Here is a 20,497-nt window from a genome sequence, read left to right on the forward strand (position 1 = left end):
AATTTTTGGTTATAAACGCAGATCAGTTCATCTTTTAACTGATGTTTTCTTAAAAAACTCTTTTAAAATAGAATTTTTAGGTATTCGACCTACCTAACTCAAAGGGCCGATGGCGACTCCCAAATTATTTTACCAAATTATTTTAAAAATCATTTATTCACATCAATTTTCCCGTCAAATAAATATTTTGTGCCCGGACAAAAACCGGTTACGACACTTTTTATTTATCTTATTATTATTTGAATCCATTAAAGCAAAGCTATGATTCAGAGACTTGCTGTTGAATCCACCTTTTATTCCATCCTTATCAGGAATAGATTCCCATTTCAGCCCACAAAATATTCACACCTTGCCTTCAGATTGATCGTCCAACAAAATATTTTTAAAATAATTTGGGGGTGATTACAACTTACGAGTTCAGAATATTTATTAATCATTGATAACGTACACACACCCTACAGACACAACTGCTTGAACTCGATACGTCTAGGAAGACAACATTCCCCTTAACCAAGGCCACAATTTCAAGCAACCACATATTGCTGAATTTACCTACACTTTGATCCTTTAAAGCCTGCAAATCTAATCCTATATTCCTATACCTTCCTTTCTAGTTTCGCTGTGTGATCGCATTTGCCACCATTCTTTACTTGCTCCTTTGAATCCGTAGTATCCCACATACATTTAAAGCCGATGCCTTAACAACCCTACTTTATGACATTTATGGATAACCCATGCACACCTGAAGCTTGACACTGTCCCCTCAAAGCTTCCATCGAGTATTTTCCAAGTCATTTCAAAACAAAGATTGTTTTTTTGCAAGTGGGACGTCTTCAATTAATAAGGTGATTTGATCATGCGTGGATGTGATGAAAATTTCAAAGCTTGTAATTAAAATTATTTTACTCGAAACCCTAGCTATTGTATCAGACGTTGACCCATTCACATCTTTAGGTAACTTGTGATAAAAACTTTAGCCCCAAAATTAATACAACTCCTAAAGTCTAAGTGATTATATTATATAGTAATCTTTAAAGACGATGTTGATGCACTTGTTAAAGGATATTAATTAGAATATTGGAAGTTGATGTTTCGGCCGGGGAAAATACTTATTAAGCATGTGCTCAACTTGAAGGAAAGTGAACGTTAAATCAATTAACATATGTGTTAGTATTAGAACAATTTCGAAGGAAAATGAAATGACCATCCAGCTCAGTTGGTAGGGTGTAAGATTCTTAACCTTGAGGTCGTGAGATTGAGTTTCACGGAGGGTATTTCATAATTTAGAGGTCTCCCACGAAAGTTGCTCTTAACCTGGCGTTAGGGTAGTCTACTATCCTACTTCTTTCTTACCCCATTACATATGAGAATAAGGGCCATCTAATTTTTTTAAATGACTAAAACTAATATTTTTTTCATAAAAAAAAAAAGCGCCGGAGCGATTATTATATGGTGAAAAGGAGGGAATAAGGTTTAGATGAGAATGCATGAATGTAGTAATTTGCCTAGAAGTACGGGTTAATTTATTGCTGCCACCCAAACCTAATTATGACATTTCAATATCCTCGAAAACTCTTTGGTTAGTTTTGTTGCTTCTCAACTAAATTACCGATTCGTCAACCCCAGGTTGCTCGTGATTTCCATAAGCTTTTTTTTCCCTCACGTGGTTTCAAGACTTTGTTTTGGTGAATGAGTCTCTCAACATAGATTTTTTTGTATATACAATGATTCGAACCGAAGTTTTATTTAAACGGAATTAAACTGCTTAACACTTAAACCAAATGTAAACAAATCAAATCAAGCTTCTTCTTTTTCTTTCTAACTTTTGGTAGGGCTCCCCGCAACACTCTTCAAGGAGTTGATGAATGTTATCAATATGCATTCCACTTGTGAAACATGTCTTGGGTAGGCGTGGATTTTTTAATTTTGTTCTGGGATTTATCGATCTCACACTCATCCCATGCTTATAACCAATGATTAGTGTGTTCCTTTAAAAGAGATTATCACTAATTTTCACTATAAAATGCATTTATCTTTGCCCAGGAAAAATATAGGGACGACAGTTGAGTGATTTTGTTTGTTAAGTCTGATTCGATAAAATATATTTTGAACTAAAAGAAATAAAGAAGATAATAATATGAGTAGCATGGTGGTTTATTCAACTAGAAAAATTGTCGGACAACGATAAAAAAAATACAACATTCAACAAAAACTAAAAAGATAAACATTTTTTATCTGCTACTATTAACATACATATCAACTTAAAATCGAATTATGTTAATATTATAATCAAACAAAATTTTCTCCACCGTTACAATTTACGGACAATCACTTCGTCCATAAAAAATTTGGACTTGATGGCGGCTGCAAATTTAAAACCTTAGGATTTCTAAGATGAAAACTTTAATATGCAACATCACTATTTTTAACAGCAACTAATGACAATGACAATGAAATAAAAAAGAATTAAAAGCTCAGTAATTTTAATATAAATTTTGAAGACTTGAGGACAAAAGTAAAAGTGCGTTAGAAGTTCAGTAGCTACAATTATAATTTACTCTTAAAGGCTTTTTTTATATAAATATAGAGAAATACGAAACAAAAGGAAAACATGATTATTAACGTTGTAAGTACACAACAACGTGAAATTATGATTGCATGCCTGGTTTTATTTAAGCTGTCAAACTAATTAATCATTGAGAATGGGTCCCCCCATATTCGCCGAACCAGCGGCTAAAGCTAACTTAAACTAGGGGTGTAAACGAGCCGAGTAGAGTTCGAGTATTGCTGAATTCGACTCGACTCGAAAATTTTGAAATGAAGCTCGACTCGACTCGAAAACTCGCGAGCTTAAAATTTTCAAGCTCAACTCGAACTTGAAATCCTAAACTGAAACTCGTGAGCAGCTCGAAAATGCTCGAAATGAAAAAAAATTATTAAATTTAACTCGATTGAAGCCTCAAACTCAAACTCGAACATGAACCTTAAATACAAGAAACCTTACTGTATTTTTTTTATAAAAAAAAATCAATACATAAATATTAATATTATTAATAATTTATTTTTAAAAAAAATAAAATCTTAATATATTATATTTTCGAGCTGCTCACGAGCTTTTCGAGTCGAATATCGAGTAGCTCGTTTCGGCTCGTTAAGAACTCGAGTCGAGCTCGAGCTCGAGTCGAGTCCATTCAATCCGAGTATTTATCGAGTTTTAATCGAATCAATCTCGAATAACTCACAATCTATCTCATCTCATTTACCGTCCTAACTTAAACACCCCAACAAAAGCCTCGTCTTTTAATCTTTTCACCCCTGGCTTGATTAGATTGGGAAATTATACCTTATTACCGTGGATAATTTGTCTGTCGTACTTCTCTTTAACGGTGGATTTTCTCTCTCGCCTAAAACAAAATCTACCTCTAAATAGCGCTGCATAATTTGTATATTAATATCTATGGGTATTTGTTGTTAAAAGTTGATATGGTCGAATCATATTGATAGAAAAATAATGTTAACTCATTTTTTTAAAAATTGATTAAACTATAATAATAATAATTAAACTAACCAAATTAATTCGCTACTCATAAATTTATATTATTTAAACCACGTTTTTTGTTCAAAGGGGTTAATTTTGTTTATTTTTTATCACATTTCATTCATAAATAAAAAAAGAGCCGTTAGCATTAGATGTGGAATTGGATTGGGATAAAAAAATCTTCTTTTTTGTCATTATCAAAACCCTTATGAAAAATTATCTACGTTTAAGAAAGGGAAAAGTCTCATAAATAACAGTGAGAAATAGACGTAATTAAAAATATTATAAAAATCATAATATTTTTAATTGGGTGTTACTTAAAATGTTATATTTTCCTAATATTACTTTGGGTAAATGAGAATTATATATTTTTCTTAACATATTCGGTTAAATTGAAAATGCTATAAAATATTAATAATATTAGAGATCACGTTTAATCAAAAATATTAAACTTTTATCACATTTTCGATTGCATCCATTTTCACCGTTTCTTAACCTTAAAGTACAAAGATTGTACAACAAGACTTCTTGAAAGAAAGAAAGTAAATGTTCTACTAAATATAGTATTTAAATCAAAGGTAAATTACATATTTAATATTTAAACTATTACTTTTCATCAATTTTGGTACATAAAAACTTTATTTTGTTTGAAAATCGTTTTAACGTTTAATTTAGATTTCAATTTTATATTATACCGTTAAAAAATTAACAAAAGTGCTGATATGATATTTTTTACTTTTTAATGATGACATGACATTAATACGTCAATATCATTATTAAATTTTTAACATTGGGTACCCTAAACTAAATACTATTAGGTATGATTTTAAAATAAAATAAAGTTTTGATATCAAAAAAGAATAAAAGTAATAGTTTAGGTACTAAATGTGTAGTTTGCCGTTAAATAAAATATATGCAACAACTGAAAACAGCTCTATAAGTACTCACAGTTTATCAACTTTGTTAATTCTCTCTCCAAGAATCAAGTTCTCTCCACTCGGCTTTTCTCAAACTGTAGCTTTCTCTCGGTTTATACAGACAAAAGTAAGTCGTCGGAAACCTTTTCCTCCGAAGGAGTATTTTTTTTTAATTTCTGTAGGAAATTAGTAGGATACCTTAGTTATTAGAGCAACAATGGTCGACGTTGACCGGAGGATGTCCGGTCTGAATCCGGGTCATATAGCTGGTTTACGCCGTCTATCTGCTCGCGCTTCCGCTCCTTCAACTCCCGCTTCCCTCCCTGTCCGCAACGGTCTTCAGTCTTTCTCTTCATTAGCTGATAAAGTGATATCCCATTTACGGGATTCGGGCTTTCAAGTCCATCCGGGTTTGTCGGACGCCGAGACTACCCGAGTGGAAGCCGAGTTTGGTTTCGTTTTTCCCCCCGACCTCCGAGCCATATTATCAGCCGGGTTACCCGTGGCTCCTGGTTTTCCCGATTGGCGATCTGCCGGGGCAAGACTCCATCTCCGGGCTTCGCTTGATCTTCCCATCGCTGCAATTTCCTTCCAGATCGCCCGTAATACTTTTTGGTCGAAATCGTGGGGTCCGAGACCATCCGACCCAGAAAAGGCTTTACGAGTCGCAAGGAATGCGCTTAAAAGGGCTCCCCTTTTGATTCCCATTTTTAATCACTGCTATATTCCCTGTAATCCTTGTTTAGCGGGTAACCCGATTTTCTTCATCGACGAGAACCGTGTTTTCTGTTGCGGATTTGATATATCTGATTTTTCGAGAGGGAATCGTTGTTCAAGAGCTCTGGATCCGACCCTGAAGTGTTGAAAAAACAGAGATCCGTTGGCGAAAAATCAGCCGGGTCGTCCACTAATTTCTCGGGGCGGAGTTTGGTAACCTGTTCGAGGACACCTAGATGGGTTGAGTTCTGGAGCGACGCGGCAGTTGATCGGCGCCGGAGGAACTCGTCGTCATCATCGTCGAATTCATCACCTGATAGATACATCGATATGCGGAGAACCCAAACTCCGAAATGGGTCGATGAATACATTGGGCAGATCGGATCAGTTCTCCGAGAAGGCGGGTGGGCGGAGTCTGACATAACGGAGATCGTGCACGTGTCAGCATCCGGGTTTTTCGAGGGAGAGATGGTTTTATTGGATAATCAAGCGGTTCTCGATGCGCTTCTTTTAAAAGCGGATCGGTTCTCAGATACACTTAGAAAAGCCGGGTGGAGCTCTGAAGAAGTTTCGGATGCGTTAGGGTTTGCTTTTCGACCGGGGAAGGAAAGGAAACCTGCGAAGAAATTATCCCCGGAGCTTGTAGAAAGAATGGGGAAACTTGCTGAGTCGGTTACCAGTTCATGATACAGCTTCAAGCAAACTTATTTTCATCTCTTGATAGAAGACACTTACTCTAATTTTTATTTTTAAAAACTTCGGGGTTTATTTTCCTCTCTCCAGGGTTAAAATTGAAATATAAAGTATTAGGGATAACGCGATGTACTACGTAACTGTCGTAATCGTCTTTCGGTTGGGTCCCAGAATTGGATTTCGACTTAGAAAAAGGTGGATTGAGTCGCCATCGATCATTTATTTTAAAAAAATAAATAGGTTGACCGGATACCTTATTTCTTACCTGATCTACGTCACCAAAGATATGTCGGATTCGGGAGTCGTTTACAGTCAAGGAAGGGTTAACACCCTTAAACTGCCCTTTCGATACTATATAATTTCCAGTTGTCTTAAATTAAGAAAAATTGAAAGTTTAAATTGAAAGGTAAAACTCTTATCCTAATTGCTTACCTTTGATCAATTGAGAGTTTCTCTACAAAATTAAAATGTTAGAAGAAATAAATAAATAAATAAATAAATAAAATACTAAATAAGTCAAATAAAAGGAATAAATAAATTAATTAAAAAAATAAAAAAAAATGATGATAAAAATATTAAATAAACCGAATAAAAAATAGGATAAACTAAAATGAAAAAAAAATATAAAAAGAAGTAGTAATAATAATAATAATATACATATATGCATATATATCTAATAAACAAACCTATAAATCTTAAAAAGATGAAATACCATCATTTCACCAGAAGGTGAAGTTTTGGTCAGATTGTGGACAAGGGGGCATGAGAAAATGATAATTCAAATGTTAGGTAGGCTAGTGATATATATAATATAACATTCAATAAGATAATTAAAAAAACAATAAAAATATATGCAAATATATACACGAACATTAGGAAAATAGAATACAAATAAATAGATAAAATATATATTAAGATACAAAAAAAAGAAGAAACAAAATATACATATATAATAACGTTTAAACAAGATATTAATATGAAATAATAAAAGGATACAAAATGAAATGAAAATGAAAAAAAAGTACTAATAGTAATATATCTATACGTATATATATAAGAAATAATGATAAAAAAATGGTATAATATAACATAAATAAATAAAACACCAAAAATAGATAAATATAGTAAATAAATAGAAAAATATAATTTAGTATGTATATATATAATAAGGATTAAAATGAAAAGAAAAGCAAATCGAGTGGTCAATTTGAAAGCAAATCGGAGTTTAAAATCGGATTTGGGACCAAAATAACAGACCTTTAAGGAATGAGGGACCGAAAGGGTAGTTTACCCTAATTTATTACAAAATACGCGGATCTGATATAAGTATGGGTCGGGGCAGTTTGGTCTGCTGGGCTCACTATATAACTCAAATATTTTTTTAAAAGTTTCATTTCTCTCTTCTTCTCTCGTCGAGAGCTCCCCTCCCTCACTCAAACTCTCTCTTTTGTTCATCCAACAGATGAACACACCACCGTTCATTTCCAGAAAATAGCCCTGCGCCGCCTCAAGCCGCCTTGCCGCCGCCGTTGAACGGCCCTGGCCGCCGTTCATCGGCGGCAAAAATCAAAATTTTTCATTTTTCCGAGAGGTCTTTGTACCCTCATTTTAAAAAAAACATACTGATTTTGTGAAAAGGAGGCCTCGGGAGGGTAGATCTAGAATAGATCCACTCGAAATACCCCTCCCCGGGTCATCGGCCGTCTGAATGAGGAGACGAAAATAAAGGAAAGGATCTACACTCGCATGCAAAGAAGAACCAAACGAGGTAAAAAAGGCTACCTTTATTTCTTTCTTGCTTTCGGATATTACAAGTGCTTTGAGTATTTGCGGTTTGCTGCTGATTTCCCTCGTAATCGTGTACAAAACTTGTGTGTTTTTGTGTGTTTCCGTATATTCACCGTGTACCCCCTATTTTGTGTCCTGTTACATGTTTTTATAATAGAAATAACTAGGAGTTTCATTCCAAATGAAACACTGATATCTTGTGTTTGTTGGTGTGTTGGTGATGTTGAGGCAAGAAACCCGGCAGTGGACTCGGTGGATTGTTGCCGTGATGTTTGGATGCTTGACCAAGGGACTCGACCGAGCAGCGTGAGCAACGAGGACTCGTAAGGCAAAGGATGCAGCGCCGCTTGGAATGCTAGCTGGAAACCCTAGCTCGTATGCATGTTTAGGATTTGGGTTGGACTAGGGCATTCTGTTGGGCCCCGTATAATATGATCTTGGGCCTGACACAAAAAAAATAAAATAAAATGTAAATATGTGATATAGTTTGCAATAATGTATATTATAAAAATAATATTAATCAAAAGTAAATTATAAAAATAATATTAATCAAAAGTAAATTATAAAAATAATATTAATCAAAAGGGACGAAATTAGGTGTCTTCAGCTGCCCCTATTTGCTCATTGTTGTGTAACGAAAATAGAGCAAAGATTAAAAGACACAAATTTCGTCCTTATCGAATGCCCTCCGTCGTAGAGTTGAAATCTGATATTAAGACTGGTTTGTCAATCACGAAATGACATCCTCGTCGTGAGGTTGAGTCAAAACTCGAATATTTTGAGCACGAATTCACTCATCGTGAGGTTGAAAACGAGTTCAAAGCTTCTGGCAAGTGGTCTCTGAATCTTCTTCTGGCTCAAGATACTTCGTCGTGAAGGTGAAACTTGACCTGAAGACTTTGGTGTTGTGGTGTTACAGATGACTCTCTCGTCGTGAAGTTGAGTCAATTTGTTTGTGAAGTTGGAATTGGGGAATTGTTTATTGACAACCAGCGGTCCCTTCATCGTGAAGTTGAACTTGTGTTGTCTGGGGCCCAATCTCCTTCGTTGTGAAGTTGAAATTGGCTCTGAAATTGGGAAGTTGTTTATTGACAACCAGCGGTCCATTCGTCGTGAAGTTGAACTTGCGTTTTCTGGAGTCCAATATCCTTCGTTGTGAAGTTGAAATTGGGAAATTGTTTATTGACAACCAGCGGTCCCTTCGTCGTGAAGTTGAACTTGCATTGTCTGGAGTCCAATATCCTTCGTTGTGAAGTTGAAATTGGCTCTGAAATTGTTTATTAACAACCAGCGGTCCCTTCGTCGTGAAGTTGAACTTGCGTTGTCTGGAGTCCAATATCCTTCGTTGTGAAGTTGAAATTGGCCCTGAAATTGTTTATTGACAACCAGCGGTCCCTTCGTCATGAAGTTGAACTTGCGTTGTCTGGAGTCCAATATCTTTCGTTGTGAAGTTGAAATTGGCCCTGAAATTATTTATTGACAACCAGCGGCCCTTCGTCGTGAAGTTGAACTTGCGTTGTCTGGAGTCCAATATCCTTCGTTGTGAAGTTGAAATTGGCCCTGAAATTGTTTATTGACAACCAGTGGTCCCTTCGTCATGAAGTTGAACTTGCGTTGTCTGGAGTCCAATATCCTTCGTTGTGAAGTTGAAATTGGCCCTGAAATTGTTTATTGACAACCAGCGGTCCCTTCGTCGTGAAGTTGAACTTGCGTTGTCTGGAGTCCAATATCCTTCGTTGTGAAGTTGAAATCGACTCTGGGTAAAACCTGCAAAGATATGCGTATATGCGATGTTATGGATGTCATACTCTTAGGTATGCCTACAATATATATGCAACATATGTTATTCTGGGTTCTGGAGAGAAATCTCGATCTCCGGTGGCCTGTCGTTGTTGACTCTTGATTTTGAAAGCTTGAAGTTCCGATCTCTGATCTTGAATTCTTCAAATGTTTAAATCTGATGTGCACATTCTGTTTTTTTTTTGATTTGGGAGATGCTCCTCAACCATCTCAAGCATGTGCATGAGCCTTGATCGGCTTCTGGGTACCTGTACTTTTCAATGAATCTTTGTACAGTAATATGCGATTATCTTTCACAAAAAATAAATAAATCATTAGGTTTAAATCTAATTCAAGACACTCAGAAGGAATTAGAGGAAAGATTGCCTTTATTCATAAGGGAGGAGAAGAACAAATAATACATGGCAAACATTCTAGAAAACAAATACACGATGATGTGTAAATGAATGTCTTAGATCTCGATAATGTGGGCACTTCTGAGTTGAAAAGCCGTTTGGTGACCTTGAATGCAGCCTTTGCCAAATGATCTTTAAAAATGCGACAACTTTTGGGAGGGTACAACATTTCTCCGATTTGTTGAGTTCGTAGAAGATTCATGTGCCGGGATGTTTCCACCGTTAATATTCAAATCGCCATTTCCGGGTTTTCAACTTGGACCCATCCTTGGTTGCAAGACGCCCTTTGCGGGTTTTCATCTTGAACCCACCTTATTTTCTCTTCTTTTGTTTGTCTTTTTTTTTAAATTTAGGGCGCCCTTTCTGGTTTTCACCCTAAACGATTTTTTTTTCCAATTTAGGGCGCCCTCTCGGGTTTTTATCCTAAGCGAAATATTTCTTGACTGCGTCCTAGTTGATGGGATGTGACAGTTCAGGTCCGTCCATTTCAGCCAAGACAAGGGCTCCTTCGGAGAAAGCCTTTTTCACGACATAAGGTCCTTCCCAATTTGGCGTCCATTTTCCTCGGAAATCCTTATGGACTGGCCAAATTCTTTTTAACACTAGATCCCCTTCGCGGAATATTCTCGGGCGCACCTTTTTGTCATGTGCCCGAATCATTCGTTTATGATAGATTTGACCATGATGAATGGCTTTCAGTCTTTTTTCCTCTATCAGATTAAGCTGATCATATCTGGATTGTACCCACTCTGCATCATCTAGTTTGACTTCTGTCAAGACCCGAAGAGACGGAATCTCGACTTCAATGGGTAGGACTGCTTCCATTCCATAGGCTAGTGAAAACGGAGTTGCACCAGTCGAAGTTCGTACCGAGGTTCGATAAGCGAACAAAGCAAAAGGCAACTTCTCATGCCAGTCTTTGTAAGTTTCAGTCGTTTTCTCCACTATCTTCTTAATGTTTTTGTTTGCTGCTTCTACTGCTCCGTTCATCTTTGGTCTGTAAGCAGTGGAATTGTGATGTTTTATGTTGAACTATTCGCAAGCAGCACTCATCATCTTGTTGTTCAAGTTTGTTGCGTTATCGGTGATAATCCTTTCAGGTAGACCATACCGACATATAATTTCTTTCTTCAGAAACTTGCAAATAGTGGATTGAGTGACACTGGCATATGACGCAGCCTCTACCCATTTCATGAAATAGTCAATTGCTACGAGAATGAAACGGTGACCATTCGAAGCCTTCGGATGGATTTGCCCGATAACGTCCATGCCCCACACAGAGAAAGGCCATGGTGACGTCATTACATGAAGCGGATGGGGTGGAACATTTATCTTGTCTCCATAAATCTGACATTTATGACATCTCCTAGCATAGTTGATGCAATCGCTTTCCAGCGAGGACCAAAAATATCCGCATCTCATTATTTGTCTTGACATCATATGCCCATTTGCATGTGCTCCACAAACTCCATCATGTACTTCTTCCACTATCATTTTTGCCTCTTCAGCATCGACGCACCTTAACAGAACTTGGTTATGGCTTTTCTTGTATAAAACCTCTCCGTCAAGGACGTATCCAGCTGCCAACCTTCTAAGGGTTCTCTTATCAGTTTCAGTGGCTTTTTCTGGATAACTTCGATGCTTGATATACTGCAGAATGTCGTAGTACCAAGGCTTAGTGTCTTTCACTTCTTCAATTTGGTAACAATGAGCTGGGTACTCATACGACTGCATGTTAATTGGCATCATTTCAGACTCCCCACCAGCCTTGAATGCGGCTGCTAAAGTAGCTAAAGCGTCAGCCATCTGATTTTCTTCTCTAGGCACGTAGTGGAAGGTGACTTCGTCGAACTCTTCGAGTAGGTCCAGCACTAGTCTCCGGTATTCTAACAGTTTTATATCCTTAGTTTCCCATTCTCCTCGGAGCTGATAGATTACTAAGGCTGAGTCACCATACACCCGCAAAGTCTTTATATTTTGCCCCAATGCAGCCCGAATTCCCAAGACGCATGCTTCATATTCAGCCATGTTATTGGTGCAATCAAAGTTTAGTCTGCTGGTAAATGGGTAATAACTCCCTTCCGGAGAGATCAAGATTGCCCCGATGCCATGTCCTAATGCATTTGATGCTCCATCGAAATGCATTCTCCAGGAGCTGTCTGTTGAAGTATCTGCTTCTTCTAAAGATATGGCCATCAAGTTTTCATCTGGGAAATCAAAGTCCAACGGCTCATAGCTCTCATCAGTTATGCTTGCCAAAAAATCGGATATGGCACTGCCTTTTACCGCTTTTTGGCTCACGTATTCGATGTCGAATTCAGATAAAAGCATCTGCCATCGGGCTAACCTTCCGGATAGAGCAGGTACACCCATCATGTATTTTAATGGGTCTAACTTGGAAATCAGCCAAGTGGTGTGATACAACATGTATTGTCGGAGTCTTTTTGTAGCCCAGACCAGAGCACAACAAACCTTCTCCATAGGAGGATATCGGACCTCGCAATCGGTGAACTTCTTGCTTAAGTAGTAGATGGCTATTTCCTTCTTCCCGGACTCGTCATGTTGACCCAGGACACACCCCATGGAGCTCTCGAATATGGAGAGATACCAGAACAGAGGTTTTCCTGGGATAGGGGACATCAGGATAGGAGCGTGGGACAGGTACTCTTTTACCTTCTCAAATGCAATATGACAGTTTTCATCCCATGTTCCAGGGCTGTTTTTTTGGAGAAGGCGAAAGATTGGATCACACTTGTCAGTTAACTGAGATATAAACCGGGCTATATAATTCAATCTTCCTAAAAAACCTCGGACCTCCTTTTGTGTTCGTGGAGGAGGTAGACTCTGGATAGCCTTAACCTTATCAGGATCAACCTCAATGCCTTTTCTACTGACTATAAAGCCTAATAGTTTCCCGGATGTCACCCCGAAGGTACACTTGCTAGGGTTCAGTCGTAACCGGAATTTCCTCAATCTCTGGAAGAGCTTTCTCAGATTCTCGACATGTTCATTCTCGGTCTGTGCCTTGACAATCATGTCGTCGACATAAACCTCAATCTCTTTGTGCATCATGTCGTGGAACAGGGTCACCATAGCTCTCTGATATGTTGCCCCAGCATTCTTTAATCCGAAAGGCATCACTTTGTAACAGAAAGTCCCCCACATTGTGACGAAAATGGTCTTCTCCATGTCTTCGGGATGCATCTTGATCTGATTGTACCCCGAAAATCCATCCATGAATGAAAAGTAGGCGTTCCCGGCCGTATTGTCCACCAGAGTGTCTATGTGTGGCAGAGGAAAGTTATCCTTGGGACTTGCCTTGTTAAGGTCCCGGTAATCGACACACATGCGTACTTTCCCGTCCTTCTTCGGCACATGCACTATGTTGGCCACCCACTCCGGGTATTTGGCTACTTGGAGAAAACCGGCATCAAATTGCTTCTTGACTTCTTCCTTGATTTTAAGGAGCATTTCTGGTCGCATTCTTCTCAGTTTTTGCTGCACAGGTTTGAATTCTAGTTTGATTGGTAGTTTGTGAACTACCATATCTGTGTCTAGTCCCGGCATGTCTTGATACGACCAAGCGAACACATCTCCGTACTCCTGAAGTAAGACTATCAGGTTTTTTCTTGCTTCAGTCGAAAGAGTTGTGCCGATTTTAACCTCCTTTCGATCTTCCTCAGTGCCCAAATTTAAGATTTCGATCGCCTCCTCATGTGGCAATATTTGCTTTTCTTCTCTTTCTATCATTCTCAACAATTCGGTAGGCAAGTTGTACTCCTCTTCATTATCGCATTTATCAAATTCCCCAAGACAAATGGTTGATTCAAAATCCACCTCCGGATCAGGATCATCAGTGCCCACATTATCGTTATCTGGGAACCTGAAAGGAGGAAAATATGCATGTGTGAGAGGATAATATCCCACACGGAACGGTCAAGGACTAACTTTGAGAGTAACTGGAAATGAAGTACTGGAATGAAGGAGATAGATAATGAATTCAAAAATAAAAGAAAAATTTGTTTGCCATGGAAAAGAAAAATGCATCTTTTATTAAACTTAAACAAAATGTTTATTCACCCTTACAGAAGATCACCTATTGCCCCGGGTATAGGCAAATAGGGATAGTTCGAATATTACTCTGAAAGATTCTTGTAAACCACAGGTAGTTCTTCCACCGACCAACTGCTAGGCACGAACCCATGTGGCAGAGGGCATATCCCGGATCTATCTCTGTTGTCAACATCTTCTGTGGTCACGGCATTAATGTTCAGATCTTCCAGAGCCATTTCTAACTCGGATATGGTGGTCTCAAACACATAACCACCTGACTTGAATGTTCTGAAAAGCGGCGGGAATGTCATAGGCTTCTATTGGAGTTCGTTTCCAATCAATCTGGCCAATCTTCTCTCCCGGTTCTTTTGGATCTCCTTTCTCTTTTCATGATAACTGGGCTGAAAACCGAGCCCAAATTGGTCTAATTTTGAGATAGGAAGGACAGGATTGATCATTCCTTGCAAATATTTCCCAAAACCTCTCCCGGTTCTGGCGCCTCGGCCCAGGGTTTGCTTGATCTCCATCCTTGTGCATTTGGAGAGTCGAGGTCTTGGGATTCTCTTTCCTTTCGCCACGAATGTGGCATTCACAAACTCCAAGGAGCGGAACGAACATTCTACCGCTTCCTCGTCTACTTCAATGTATGGAGCCTCCGTGGTCACGCTTGCCACGATATCTTCCTCAGCGTTGATAATTACTAAGGCCCCGTCAATAACAAATTTAACTTTTTGGTGCAACGTGGAGGGTACTGCACCTGCTTGATGAATCCACGGCCTTCCCAAAAGACAGCTATAGGATGGCATGATATCCATCACAAGGAACTCAACATCATAGGTGGCTGGTCCGATGGTCAATGGTACCTCGATCTTTCCGATTACCTCTCTTTTGGTCCCATCAAATGCTCGGACCACATTCTGACAAGCTCTCATATGAGAGGTATCTATTGGTAGCCTCTTCAATGTAATCGAAGGCATCACGTTCAGGGCCGAACTATTATCGATTAAGACACTTGGTAAAGCGTGCCCCTTACAGTAGGTAGTAATGTGTAACGCCTTTGTTCGGCCTCTTCCTCCGGATGGAATCTCATCATCTGAAAACGAGATGAGATTATCAGCTTGAATATTGTTCACCAGTCGATCCATCTTGCTGACTGGTATGTCTTGTGGCACGAACGTTTGATTAAGGACATTCAACAGCGCTTCTCGGTGTGCTTCCGAGCTTAAAAATAGTGCTAGCATTGAAGTACGTGTAGGTAAGTTGTGGAGCTGTTCTACAATGTTGTACTCGATGTGCTTCAAGATCTTGAGGAACTCTTTAGCTTCTTCCTCCTTTATAGGTTCATTGACAACTAGCACATCTTCTTTGAACGGCTCAAGTCGACTTTGCCCCACTTTGCTATTACATCCTCCGGAAGTACTCACATGACATTCGTACTTCCATGGCACTTGCCGATTGTCCTTATATTGAAAAGGCCGAGGGGCTGAGATTACCACCTTGGCTGGTGTTGTTACTATCATGCTTGCCTTAGGGGTAATTATCAAGGGACTACCCCTACCAAATCTTCTGTCTGATGATTCTCCAGTGGCACAAACATCTGCTTCCAAGGACTCTTGAATTTCTTCGTAAAACTCCAGCTCCTTCTGATCCATCATGAGCTGGACTAACAATCTGAACTCTGGGCAATCTTGCACTTTATGCCCTTCTTTGTTGTGGTAACAACAATGGTTACCATCTTCATTTTTTGTCGTATCTGGATATGGTGCAAGAAATCCTGCATTTACCATTTGGCTCCATACCCAAGCCAAAGGAGATTTAATTTCCGAAACACTTGATTTAATTCTCCTGCCCCCTTCAGTAGTAATGACATTGATTCATGTCTCCTGATGATTGGGCAAGGGATTCTGGGCGACGTTTGTGCTCTGGAGTTGAAAGTGATCCAATTCTTGTTCCGCATTCGTTGCACAAGTCTCTTGAATGCGAGACAACTTTCAATCGAATGCCCCTGCACACCGCCATGGTATTCGCAGTGAGCGCTCTCGTCATACCATTTCGGGTAAGGGGGACTTATTGGATTCATAGGATAAGGCGACACTGCATGAGTGTCGAAGAGCTGTTGGTATAATTCTTTATATGTCATGGGAATGGGTTCGAACTGCTCCCTTTCCCTTTCCCTTCTTGGTTCTCTCTGATTCTGTCTAGAAGTACCGGATGGCACAGCTGTTGTGGAATTTGAGCTTGAGATCGTAACCCCCTTGCTGACGTTGTAGGTGTTTACATTGTTGATCTCTCACTCTTTGTTTTTCACGGGAGGTTTTTTACTGGAGTCTCCTCCCTTAATCTTTCCTTGTTTAATGGCCAACTCGATCATTTCACCGGCCATGACTAAATCTGAGAAACTTCCCGACGTGATTGCTACCAAGTGCCCGAAGTAAGGTGCCTTCAAGGTCTGTACAAACAACTTTCTAGTTTTCTTTTCATCCAAGGGTGGATGAACTTGCACAGATAAATCCATCCATCTCTGTGCGTACTGTCGGAAACTCTCATTGTGTTTCTTCTCTAAGCTTTGTAACATAACCCGGTCTGGTCTCATATCGTTGATATACTTATACTGCTCCAAGAAAGACTTGGCTAAGTCTTTCCACGTCTTGATATGAGTTCGACTAAGCTGGTTGTACCACCGAATAGCTGAACCGGACAGGCTCTCCTGAAAGCAATGGATCAGGAGTTGGTCATTCCCGCCATATCCTGTCATCTTTCGACAGAACATAGTGATATGGGCTGAAGGGCAGCTGTTCCCGTCGAACTTCTCAAACTCAGGAACTTTAAACTTTGGTGGAAGCACCAAGTCTGGAACTAGGCTCAGCTCCATTGCGTCCACTCCATAATAATCATGGTCTCCCTGGACCATCTTTATTTGATCTTCTAATATTTTTATCTTTTCTTCCATCTTTTTGGCTTTATCTTCCTCATCAAAGTCTGGGACATGATAATCATCCGGATGATCGTCAGGGATGATCGTAGAAGTTTGTATCTTCACAACAGGTGCAACTTTCGCTTTGGTAACGAATGAGTCCCCGGGTAGTGCTGCTTTCCCTTTAGTAGCAGATGCGTCCCCGGGTAATATTCCGGGTGAGATAACCACTTGCGGGGTTGGTGGTATGGCCACCCCCTCGGAAGAAGTGCCCCCTGATGCACTAGCTTGTTGTAGACCCGACAACTTGGCTACGATTTGGTCGACCAAGGACTCCTGATTTTTCTTTATGGACTCCAGAGTACTTTCACTGTTCTGAGCCATCTTATCTTCTAATTCCTTTTGAAGTCTTGCCATGTTCTCTTCGATCTTCTCCATTCTGGCTTCCATTTGTCTCTTTTTTGCTCGAGTATTGTGCGGGTGATGTGTATCTGATGCTTGCGGTGGTAAGCTCGGTGTCTGAGACATGTTCTGTTAGTTAATACGAATGTAAAAACATGGAAAATATAAAATAAACAAACATGAAATATAAAATGCAATGTATGATGTATGCAATTGGAGGCATTGATCCAGAAAAGTGTTCATTATTATAAATAATCCTTATTCAGACAAAAATGTTTTATCTTTTTAGAGACATAAAAACAAATTAAAGGTACATTCGGACTAAATCCTCTAGACCCCGAACGGCTTCCAGTAGGTTGACAAGTCTTCTACCTTTATCTGTTACTGGTTGAATGTCTTGTCGAACCACTCCAGCTTCCCTTGCTAGGCCATGAAGATGACAGGCTGCTTTTTGCACTTGATCCAGGAAATCTCGGATGGTTGCATCTCGGGCCCTCACCCTTCGCTGTGTTTGCTCCCAACGGAAACGCCATTGTAATCCTCCATCGAAGGGCACTATCTGAAGCTCGTTTGCTTGCCTCTTGAACCCATCTACAACAGCTTCCAACTCAGCTATCATCTTGCCATTTTTCTCATGCTGTTTTTCTAAGTCAGCTACCTGAACTCTCAAGCTCTGGTTTTGATATTGACTATCCGCCAAGCGTCTTTGGGCAGTCTTCATCTGTTCCTTCCAAGCTTTCTCATCAGGCCACTCGAACTTCCTTTTCAGGCTATGAGCTTCGTCTTTCCAGTATTCGGAAGCCACTTTCAACTTGGAGTTATCTTTAACTTTATCTTGATACCCCTTTCTCAGGTCTTCGAGCTCAAAGCGGGCCCTTTTCTGTTCTTTTTCCAGTTTATCTGCTCGATCTTTCTGAGAGTCAGCATCAAGCTTCCACTGATAACGTTCAGCTTCAAGTTTCCTTATCCTCTGCTTTAGCTCATTATTCACAGCTTCAAACTCGGTCTTGGCTATCTCGAGTTCAGAAGGGACATGCATGAGATGTTCCTCCATGGTACGGGTGTCTTCATAGTCTGGTACCGGAATATTGTCATTTTTCCTTAACCTTCGCCACTCCACATAATCAGGAGTAAGCATGCTTCTGGCAGCTACAACATCCATCCGGAATACTTTCCTCCATGAATCAGCTACTTCCTTGATCTTCTTCTTATAGCTGTCACCGTGATACTCAAACTCTGACCTAGCTAGTCCATATGTTACTGGGACAAACTGACGTGCCCCATACTGTCTAAGTGCTAACAATGGAGCATACCCAACTACACCCCAAAGTCCAAGTAAGGTCATAGTGTCAGAGTCCCCATATCGGAAAATAACATCACTGAGGAATAACCAGGGGGCTCTCCAGACAATATCCCGGTCCTGAAGATGCGTAAAAACCTTCATCCATTTTTCCTTTGAGGCACCTTCATGCCATTTCATGGTGATGAATTCACCTAGAGGTGAATATGTGGTGCTGAAACGGCGGTAGGCAACCCCGTTAGTCTTCCAGAAGTGGCTGTGAATCCAGACTTGAAGGAGCTGAACACACCCAGTGAACCTTCCTCCGCCAGTTCTTCTACAATGATTGAGAGATCGGAAGGTCTCGGCTAAGATGGTCGGTGCTGGATTGACTCTTCTCGAGAGTTGTTCGAATAGCTCCACTACGGTGGCATCGATGTATCCCAAGGTCTTTGGGAATATAATTAGACCATACAGACCTAATGCAAACAGGTATATTGTCTTCCACTCATCGGGATGGTGCTTCATTAGTTGCTTGATATGAAGCCAAGCGATTCCTTCTCCACTACCCTTACATCGAGCTCGGTCAGTTACCCATTTTTCATCAACTCCGGCAACCTTAGCTAGTGCATTTTTGAAAGGTTGACTTTTAATGTGCTTAAGGTAGGCCCGCTCGAGTTTGATGTTTTCACAATGCAGCAGTGTAGTGTACTCTTCTATGGTGGGCACCATGTCTTCCCGGTTTAAGGTGAAGCAACTGTATCCCGGGTTCCAGAATTGAACCAAGGCTCTGATTAGGGGCTCATCAGTCTTAACATGAAGCAAAAGTGCAACATCACCGTACCGTTGGCTGAACTTCTGTTTCACCTCATTCTTCCAACCGTCCCAGATGTCCCGAAGCTCTTGCACGTCATTCTGCTTTAGGCTGATCGATGCGTAGCTAACCAGCTCTGACACATAGCTGCCTTGAAGACTGTCTCCCTTTTCCTTTTGAGTCTTCTCGGACCATAATCGTACCTTGGGGTTTTTAATCTCTTGTATTACAACACATTTATCCATTAATTCAGATTATTTTGTGCGTAATGAATGTCTTTTTAGGGATCAATGGCCTCTTATTATGGTGCAAATGCTAAAGAACAAACACAAAGGCAAAAAATTAGTAAAAGTAGAAATAAATAAATGAAAAAAATGGCAAGGGAAAAAACATAGGGACAAAAACATGGTTAGGTAAACAATGTCCTAGGTTTTGGAATGTGGTTTTGGGGTAGGCTCTATTTCTTCAAAAGTCTCCCAGTTTAGGTTCTAAAAAGGTACTCGAGTTCTCCTTGCCGGTGCCCCCTTGGGCTTACCAGACCCTTAGTCCTAAACCCATCACAGGCTTGTGTGGACTAAGTTAAACTCGAGGGGACACATTCCCTTATGTCTATGCGGAGAATAAATTCACACGAAGACATAAGGTATATGAATCCCGAAGACTACTTGCTAGGCATATGCGGTGAATAAATTCACACGAATGCGTCGCTTTCACCCCCACTTAAAGGGTTCGGAGCTCGGGTATAGAGCCTTTGGATGAAAAAGTTTGGAAAGCTGAAATCATTAGAAAACGGTCAGTCCAACTATTTACTCGGAAAAAAAAATATAACCAAAAGTAAGTAATAAGGATCGAAATGTTACCTTAAAGTTCAAACTTACCCTTTTCATTAAAAAAACAACTGGAAATTACCTTAGCCTGACTCGCTTACCTGTGTCCCCAGCGGAGTCGCCAAGCTGTCGTAACCGTCTTTCGGTTGGGCCCCAGAATTGGGCTTCGACTTAGAAAAAGGTGGATTGAGTCGCCACCGATCATTTATTTAAAAAAAATAAATAGGTTGACCGGATACCTTATTTCTTACCTGATCTACGTCACCAAAGATATGTCGGATTCGGGAGTCGTTTACAGTCAAGGAAGGGTTAGCACCCTTGAACTGCCCTTTCGGTACTATATAATTTCCAGTTGTCTTA

General features: G+C 39.7%; 1 pseudogene; it reads left to right on the top strand.

Moving 5' to 3' along the window:
• The first annotated feature begins 4,545 nt into the window (after positions 1-4,545).
• On the top strand, positions 4,546-5,893 carry LOC120173270 (annotated as a pseudogene).
• The last annotated feature ends 14,604 nt before the right edge of the window (positions 5,894-20,497 follow it).

The sequence above is a fragment of the Hibiscus syriacus genome, unplaced genomic scaffold (assembly GCF_006381635.1).
Source record: "Hibiscus syriacus cultivar Baekdansim isolate YM2019G1 unplaced genomic scaffold, ASM638163v2 tig00111942_pilon, whole genome shotgun sequence".
NCBI lineage: Eukaryota > Viridiplantae > Streptophyta > Magnoliopsida > Malvales > Malvaceae > Hibiscus > Hibiscus syriacus.